The sequence below is a fragment of the Hibiscus syriacus genome, unplaced genomic scaffold, assembly GCF_006381635.1.
Source record: "Hibiscus syriacus cultivar Baekdansim isolate YM2019G1 unplaced genomic scaffold, ASM638163v2 tig00110187_pilon, whole genome shotgun sequence".
Classification (NCBI taxonomy): domain Eukaryota; kingdom Viridiplantae; phylum Streptophyta; class Magnoliopsida; order Malvales; family Malvaceae; genus Hibiscus; species Hibiscus syriacus.
The window spans coordinates 1,284,960-1,294,153 of record NW_024062618.1 but is presented as its reverse complement, the minus strand read 5'-3'; the positions used below and the strand labels follow the sequence as shown (position 1 = coordinate 1,294,153).

Sequence of the window (9,194 nt, the reverse complement as noted above, 5' to 3'; positions counted from 1 at the left end):
TATATGCAGTCTGAGTTTGAGATACAACTAATGAATTGAGACGTAAAATTACAGCAATTGCAAAAAATCAAACACCCACAAGAAACAAGAACAATATTTTGGGAACTTGCATTGATGTAAGATATTCAAAGAGTAAACGTCTCAAAATAATTATTTTTCAGGATAAGAGTACCATTCATGGGTTGGTCATTGTTGGTCAAATCATAATGTGGCACAAGCATTTCCTCGTCTTCTTGTTGCTGGAAAAAAAGAGTAGTCCAGAAAATTTCAACAATAACTAAATCAAAAGCAGTCAAATCCATAAAAAAAATAAAAATTGAAAATAAAGGAAAGAAACCTTAAAGAAATTCCAAATGCATAAATTAGACAAAAGGAAAGCAATTAAAAAGAAAAGAGAAAGATAGAAAGAGACTACATCCATGGGTGAAAGGGGTATTGACAATCATTGTTGCAGAATTGAGAGGCAAACTGGGAAGTTGTGAAAATAAGAGGGAATATTTCTTTTTATTGTTTTGGAGGGATTCTAATTGTATGGGGGTGATTTTATACTACTCTTAGGAGAGGCTGTCAGAGATTTTAATTTTGTACCGTTATAACACATGTATGTGTAAATATAAAATTGTACTGTTATAACACTTGCATGTGTAAATATAAAATTGTACCGTTAAAACACTTGCACCGTTGCACGTGTAGACATAAAATTGATCTTTTTAAGGGGAAAAGAAATTCTTTGAAGCATCCAAATGCTCTGTTTACTTAGCTTAGAAGTTTAAAATGGATACCTATTTCGACTCTACCTCGTCTATCAGTGTAACCTCAACGGGCATGGTAGGTTGATTTTTTATTTATTCTTCGCTTCTCGATGAGAGAGAAAGAAGCTTGGTTCAATGAGATTTTGTTGATCTATTTTGTTTTTTTTTGGAGTGTGGATCATACTAGAAATTTTAAGTAGTTTTACTTTAAGAAAAGAAAAACATTGATGGTTAATTAATCGTTAATTAACTATAAAAAATGATTAATTTTAAAAAAATAACAAAAATAATTAATAGCATAATTAAAAGTTGATAAATATTGTAGACACTCGTTTTTGTTCGGGTTCTCGTTATTTATTATTATTATTATTATTAACAATTTACATTTATTTTGTAGGCCCAAGATAGCAGCCCACCAACTAACCTACCCAAAACCCAACAAATATATAAGTCTAGCCCACTCAGCAGGCCCAGTGAATCTTGATGAAGGAGGGACCTTCATTGGTTGATTTTTCACAGTATTTGCAGTCCGGGTTTGAGATACAACTAACAAATTGAGACGTAAAAGTACAACAATTGCAAAAAAAATAAAACACCCACAAGAAACAAGAACAATATTTTGGGAACTTGTATTAAGGTAAGGTTTTCAAAGAGTAAACATCTCAAAATAATTATTTTTCAGGAAAAGAGTGCCTTCCATGGGCTGGTCATTGTCGGTCAAATCATAGAGTGGCACAAACATTTCTTCATCTTCTTGTTGCTGGAAAAAAAAAGAGTAATCAAGAAAATTTCAACAATAACTAAATCAGAAATAGCCCAATCCATTAAAAAATTTGAAGTTAAAGGAAATAAACCTTAAAGAAATTCCAAATGCATAAAATTAGTCAAAAGGAAAGCAATTGAAAAGAAAAGAGAAAAATAGAAAGAGAGTAAACCCATGGGTGAAGAGGTTATTGACAGTCATGGTTGCAGAATTGAGAGGTAAACTGGGAAGATGTGAAAATAAGAGGGAATATTTTTTTTAGAGGGATTCTAATTGTATGGGGTGATTTTTGATTACTTTGAGGTGAGGCTATAATAGAATTTTGTACTGTTACAACACATGCATGTGTAAATATAAAATTGTACCATTATAACACTTGCATATGTAAATATTAAATGGTACCGTTAAAACACATGCACCTTTGCACGTGTAGATATAAAACTGATCTTTTTTCGGGCAAAATAAATTCTTTGAAGCATCCAAATTCTCCGCTTACTTAGCTTAAAAGTTTAAAATTGATACCATTTCGACTCTATCTCGTTCATCAGTATAACCTCAACGGGCATGGTAGGTTGAATTTTGATTTGTTCTCCGCTTCTCGATGTGAGAGAAAGAAGCTTGGTTCAATGAGATTTTGTTGATCTTTTTTTTTTAGTGTGGAGCATACTAGAAATTTCAGGTAGTTTTACTTTTAGAAAAGTAAAACATTGATGGTTAATTAATCTTTAATAAACTATAAAAAATTGATTAATTTAAAAATAACAAAAATAATTAAAGGCATAATTAAAGGTTGATAAATATTGTAGACACCCATTTTTGTTCGGGTTCTCGTTATGTATTATTATTATTATTATTTTATTATTAAGAATTTACATTTATTTTGTACGCCCAAGATAGCATCCCACCAGCTAACCTACCTGAAGCCCAACAAATACACATGCCTAGCCGATTCAGCGGATCCAGTGAATCTTTATGAAGAAGGAACCTTCACTGGTTGATTTTTCACAGTATATGCAGTCCGAGTTTGAGATACAACTAACAAATTGAGACGTAAAATTACAACAATTGCAAAAAAAAAAAATCAAACACCCACAAGAAACAAGAACAATATTTTGGGAACTTACATTGATGTAAGGTATTCAAAGAGTAAACGTCTCAAAATAATTATTTTTCAGGATAAGAGTATCTTTCATGGGCTGGTCATTGTCGGTCAAATCATAGAGTGGCACAAGCATTTCCTCATCTTCTTGTTGTTGGAAAAAAGAGTAATCAAGAAAATTACAACAATAACTAAATAAGAAGCAGTCAAATCCATAAAAAATAAAAATTAAAGATAAAGGAAAGAAACCTTAAAGAAATTCCAAATGCATAAATTAGTCAAAAGGAAAGCAATTTAAAAGAAAAGAGAAAGATAGAAAGAGACTACATCCATGGGTGAAAGGGGTATTGACACTCATTGTTGCAGAATTGAGAGGCAAACTGGGAAGTTGTGAAAATAAGAGGGAAGATTTCTTTTGCTTGTTTTAGAGGGATTCTAATTGTATGGGGTGATTTTATACTACTCTTAGGAGAGGTTGTCAGAGATTTTAATTTTGTACCGTTATGTGTAAATATAAAATTGTACCGTTATAACACTTGCACCGTTGCACGTGTATATATAAAATTGATCTTTTTAAGGGGGAAAAGATTTCTTTGAAGCATCCAAATGTTGCGTTTACTTAGCTTAGAAGTTTAAAATCGATACCCATTTCGACTCTACCTCGTCCATCAGTGTAACCTCAACGGGCATGGTAGGTTGATTTTTTATTTGTTCTTCGCTTCTCGATGGGAGAGAAATAAGCTTGGTTCAATGAGATTTTGTTGATCTATTTTGTTTTTTTTTTTGGAGTGTGGATCATACTAGAAATTTAGGTAGTTTTACTTTAAGAAAAGAAAAACATTGATGATTAATTAATCGTTAATTAACTATAAAAAATGATTAATTTTAAAAAAATAACAAAAATAATTAAAAGCATAATTAAAAGTTGATAAATATTATAGACACTCGTTTTTGTTCGGGTTCTCGTTATTTTTTTTTATTATTATTATTAACAATTTACATTTATTTTGTAGGCGCAAGTTAACAATCTACCAGGTAACCTACTCGAAGCCCATCAAATACACAAGCCTAGCCCACTCAGCAGACCCAGTGAATCTTTATGAAGGAGGAACCTTCACCGGTTGATTTTTCACAGTATTTGCAATCCGAGTTTGAGATACAACTAACAAATTGAGGCGTAAAATTACAACAATTGCTAAAAATCAAACACCCACAAGAAACAAGAACAATATTTTGGGAACTTGCATTAACGTAAGGTATTCAAAGAGTAAATGTCTCAAAATAATTATTTTCCAGGAAAGGAGTACCTTCTATAGGCTGGTCATTGTCGGTCAAATCATAGAGTGACACAAGTATTTCCTCATTTTCTTGTTGTAGAAAAAAACAGTAATCAAGAAAATTTCAACAATAACTAAATCAGAAACAGTCCTATCCATAAAAAATAAAAATTGAAGATAAAGGAAAGAAACCTTTAAGAAATTCCAAATGCATAAAATTAGTCAAAAGGAAAGCAATAGAAAAGAAAAGAGAAAGATAGAAATAGACTACATCCATGGGTGAAGGGGGTATTGACAGTCATTGTTGCGGAATTGAGAGGTAAACTAGGAACTTGTGAAAATAAGAGGGAAGATTTCTTTTTCTTGTTTTGGAGGGATTCTAATTGTATAGGGGTGATTTTATACTACTCTGAGGAGAGGCTGTCAGAGATTTTAATTTTGTACCGTTATAATATAAAATTGTACTATTATAACACTTGCATGCTTAAATATAAAATTGTACCGTTATAACACTTACACCGTTGCACGTGTAGATATAAAATTGATCTTTTTTAAGGGGGGAAATAAATTCTTTGAAGCATCCAAATGCTCCGTTTACTTAGCTTAGAAGTTTAAAATCGATACCCATTTCGACTCTATCTTGTTCATCAGTAACCTCAACGGGCATGGTAGGTTGATTTTTTATTTGTTCTTCACTTCTCGATGGGAGAGAAAGAAGTTTGGTTCAATGAGATTTTGTTGATCTATTTTGTTTTTTTTTTGGATTGTGGATCATACTAGGAATTTTAGGTACTTTTACTTTAAGAAAAGAAAAAACATTGATGGTTAATTAATCGTTAATTAATTATAAAAAATGATTAATTTAAAAAAAATAACAAAAATAATGAAAGGCATAATTAAAAGTTAATAAATATTGTAGACACTTGTTTTTGTTCGGGTTCTAGTTATTTATTATTATTATTATTAACAATTTACATTTATTTTGTAGGCCCAAGATAGCAACCCACCAGCTAACCTACCCAAAGCCCAACAAATACACAAGTCTAGCCCACTCAGCAGGCCCAGTGAATCTTTATGAAGGAGGAACCTTCATTGGTTGATTTTTCACAGTATTTGCATTCCGGGTTTGAGATACAACTAACAAATTGAGACATAAAATTACAACAATTGCAAAAAAATCAAACAACCACAAGAAACAATAACAATATTTTGAGAACTTGCATTAAGGTAAGGTATTCAAAGAGTAAACGTCTCAAAATAATTATTTTCCAGGAAAAGAGTGCCTTCCATGGGCTGGTCATTGTCGGTCAAATCATAGAGTGGCACAAACATTTCTTCATCTTCTTGTTGCTGGAAAAAGAAAAGAGTAATCAAGAAAATTTCAACAATAACTAAATCAGAAGTAGCCCAATCCATAAAAAAATAAAAATTGAAGATAAAAGAAAAAAACCTTAAAGAAATTCCAAATACATAAAATTAGTCAAAAGGAAAGCAAATGAAAAGAAAAGAGAAAAATAGAAAGAGAGTACACCCATGGGTGAATATTGACAGTCATTGCTGCGAAATTGAGAGGTAAACTGGAAAGATGTGAAAATAAGAGGTAAATTGCAAAGGTGAAACTTGTATGGGTAATTATCATGTTAGATTATAAAAGCCCTACACTGAAGTTATTCCTGATAAGAGAGAATTTAATCAAATTTATATATCGTGGTTAATCAAATGAAATCTTAATGCATTGTGATCGTGCTGCACACACATACTGCTTCTATGGAATGATCTGCTTTTTTCCTTCCTTTTTAATAAAATTTATTTATTTATTTATTTATTTATTATTTCTCATGTCTATTTATTTATTTTTTTTATGAATATTCTTTTATAATTATAGGAACTAAATCTAAAAAAGGATAGTACAAGGACTTTTCAATAGAATTTTCCCTATTCCAAAGATAGTATTGGTTGAACCCTTGCAAAACCTAGGAAAATTCAAAGACATTCATAAGTTTTCCAAAGAACCGCCTGTTTTCTTGTCTTACCATTCGGAAAAGCAATGTTTTATCAATGGGGATTTACAGGTCACTGCAAACCCTAATTACCAAAAACCCTAACAAAGCCCGAACCTTTTTGACCGCCGCATCGGCGAATTCAAGTACAACAACTTTTCAGTTGTTAATTAATTTTTGCAGTTATTAATTCACTGAGTTAATTGTAGGATGATGTAAATGAAATGTACGGTCTTACGTTTATGGGATTAGCCATCTCTGGTGCACCTGATTGGGTATGGATTCTCTGGATTTTTTCATCTGTCATTGGAAACTAAGTCATTTTTCTTCATTTTTGTAAAATATAATGAAAAATTTAAAGCCTTTTTTTTTAAAAAAAAATAATTTCTATCGTTCCCTCCCCCCAGTTGGATGGATATGTAGCTAGAAAGATGAAGATCAATTCAGTAGTGGGTTCTTATCTTGATCCTCTAGCTGACAAGGTAAATGACTAATGCCACTTTACTTCTTTATAGGTTCTTGTGACTTTGCTTGTGAGTTTCATTTTACAAGTTGTTTATCTTGATCTTGTTGGTATAGGTTCTTATCGGATGTGTTGCTTTGTCGATGATACATGGCGATCTTTTGCACCGTAAGTTTAATCCGCATTTGTTTAGATCATCTTCAATTCTCTGGTTATTGGTAGTAGGTGTAGTTGTGATATTGAGGACTTGCATGTTTTAATCCATACTGTCTTACTCTCCTTACATTCATAAACAATTGTGCCATCTTACAAATACATGAGCTTTCCTCTGTTGAATGCTGAAAATTTTCGTTGTCGGACTAAATGTTTAAGATTTTTTTACTAGTTTCCCGTAGCTTATCGCCTCTGTGTAACAAGGATAATTTGGAATTATCATACTAGATGCTTATAGTTCTAGATTATATCAGCAGTTTTTTTTTCTAGTATCGTGATTTCCATTTCATCTACCTTTAATATAGGGGTTGCGAATGTTTAGTGTTGTAGTTATCCGTGTATGTTATTTGATATTTAAATTTTTACACGCATAAAAGTACTATGTTATCTGCAAATATTTGGTGATGCCTATCTTATTAGTTTTCTTTTCTGTAAAGCTGGACTTGTCGGACTTAAGGTAAACTGACCATTTTCTGATTAGATAATAAATAAATCAGAGGTCGCAAAAGCTTATATTTCATGACATGTCAACAGTTGGTTAGTGGCTGCAACAACGGTAGGTTCTACATGTGCATACGGAGCACAACACATGATGAAGAGAACAGGTTCAATGACGGAGAAAACCTTAGGTTGAATTCTTTGTTCAATTCCTTCTTCCTTCGGTTCTGGAAGCAGCCAACGTGTGCGCATACATAGAGCCGTAGATGGTAAGAAAGGAATAGTTCATGAGCCAAGGGAACTTAGTGGTTGTTTGTAAATGGCCAGCACCGTTTTGTAATAAAAGCGACAGAAACAATTAACGAATACAGTGTACCACAAAAGTATTGCTTTTAGAGTAACTTGAAACTGAAACTTGTAAAGTTTTGTTATTGATGTTTAAGCTCTGTTTCAAGAGATAATTCCAAGTTTTCAATGTGGATGATTTGCATTATGCCATGTTTCGGTTCAAACTAAATTAAAATTGACGGTTCAAAAAATCCCGGCAAAAGAGAACCGCTCCTTTGGTTTATCATGCTTGGATTTAGACATGCTACAACACCCTTAATATTGGATGATCTTTAAGTTAAAACTAAATGAGAATAACTCAAAACAATCATTTTCAAACATAAAAACACATCATGAAGCTTAAACCTGTTCTCTCAAGTGATAGCTGAATAAATGCATGTCAAAATGTGATTATTTAAGCTAAACCCTCTGTCTTTGAACATGCCTTGATTTCCCCCCTAGAATGAATATCAATGAGGTGCACCATTCATCCAAATCCGGATAACATAGGTGATAGGCCTAAAACTGTCGAGTGCAACAATCAAATGGTTGTCAATATGGTTACTGGGAAGCAACAAGCAAGCCTACTGCTCTAATGCCTTGTGGCCATACTCTTCCCTAGAAAGAAACAGATTTAGGGTTTTCATTTGGTTCATGTGGTCACTCACCTTGAAACTAAGCAATTTTTTTATCCACCAAAACAATATGATAGATCCGAGTTCTGCAAGGAAAAGGAAAAATATTAATTTTGTGATTGTTTTTTAAAAAAGGGTAGGATAACAGGGACTTGAACCTGTCGTGAATCAAACGCGCAACCTTCTGATCTGGAGTCAGATGCGCTACCATTGCAGCACGGATCCCTGTCTTTAATTTTTTTTTTTTGATTTTTTTGGGGGTTGTTTCAGTTGTGTAAACAAATGGCAAGTTGAAACACCCAATCAAAACCTTTCCAAATGCATTTTTTTTTATCAAAATCTATACCTTAAATGAGATTTAAATTTTTATTTACACAATTAATAGTTTCATCCAAATTTTTACTAATATACTCGTATACTTGTATCAACTTTAAAAACAAATCATTAGAATTCATTACTTATAATAATAAAAAAAATGATATAAAATATTAATTAAATTAAAAATTATATAATTTTTAAAATAAAATAATAAGATGTTCTAATTTTTTATTTTAAAATTATAATTATAATTAATTATTATATTCACATATTATAAAATAATTAATTTAACTCGAAAATCAAAATACATCACTAATATTAATTTATATATTAAATTCTTCAAATTTAAGCATACAATCATTTGTTTATTACAATATTACTCTAATTTTGTGTTGAAATGTTTTGAAAACAATGGTTTGAGAATAATAGGAATATGTCTCGACTCTCGAGGAAGGAATAATCAATGGTGACGATAAATCAGATGAAAGGAATACCAAAAATCCTAAAAAGAATCCTCTTGGCTAAATAGTTCTTAAAATTATTAAAATGCTACATAGACATATTGGAGAAGATTCTAGTAAGAATCATGTTTCATTGAGGATTATGAATTACTAAATTCATTGAGACGACTTTCAATAAAATAACTATTTGCGACCAATAGAATAAGAAGACCAGGTGTAGATATGAATGTTTTATCCTTCCCTTTATTAAAGAAAAAGAAAAGAAAAGGATGTTTCATTGGTTTCAAATAACATAAAAAATCAGAAAATAAAATTTAATAATGAAAGAAAGCTATGTATCCATCTACAGAACCAAATCACGGTAGCACTCAATTGCTAAATCAGAAGCAATAAAAATGACAAAAAGATTTGACAGTAGCTATATGTCCTTGTAAACATGCTAACATGC

General features: G+C 31.4%; 1 long non-coding RNA gene across 1 annotated transcript; it reads left to right on the top strand.

The window, feature by feature from the left end:
• Positions 1 to 6,130: 6,130 nt before the first annotated feature.
• On the top strand, positions 6,131 to 7,021 carry LOC120217608. The gene is made up of 4 exons (XR_005525158.1): positions 6,131 to 6,166; positions 6,299 to 6,373; positions 6,471 to 6,522; positions 7,005 to 7,021. It is a non-coding gene; the product is annotated as an uncharacterized LOC120217608 (long non-coding RNA).
• The last annotated feature ends 2,173 nt before the right edge of the window (positions 7,022 to 9,194 follow it).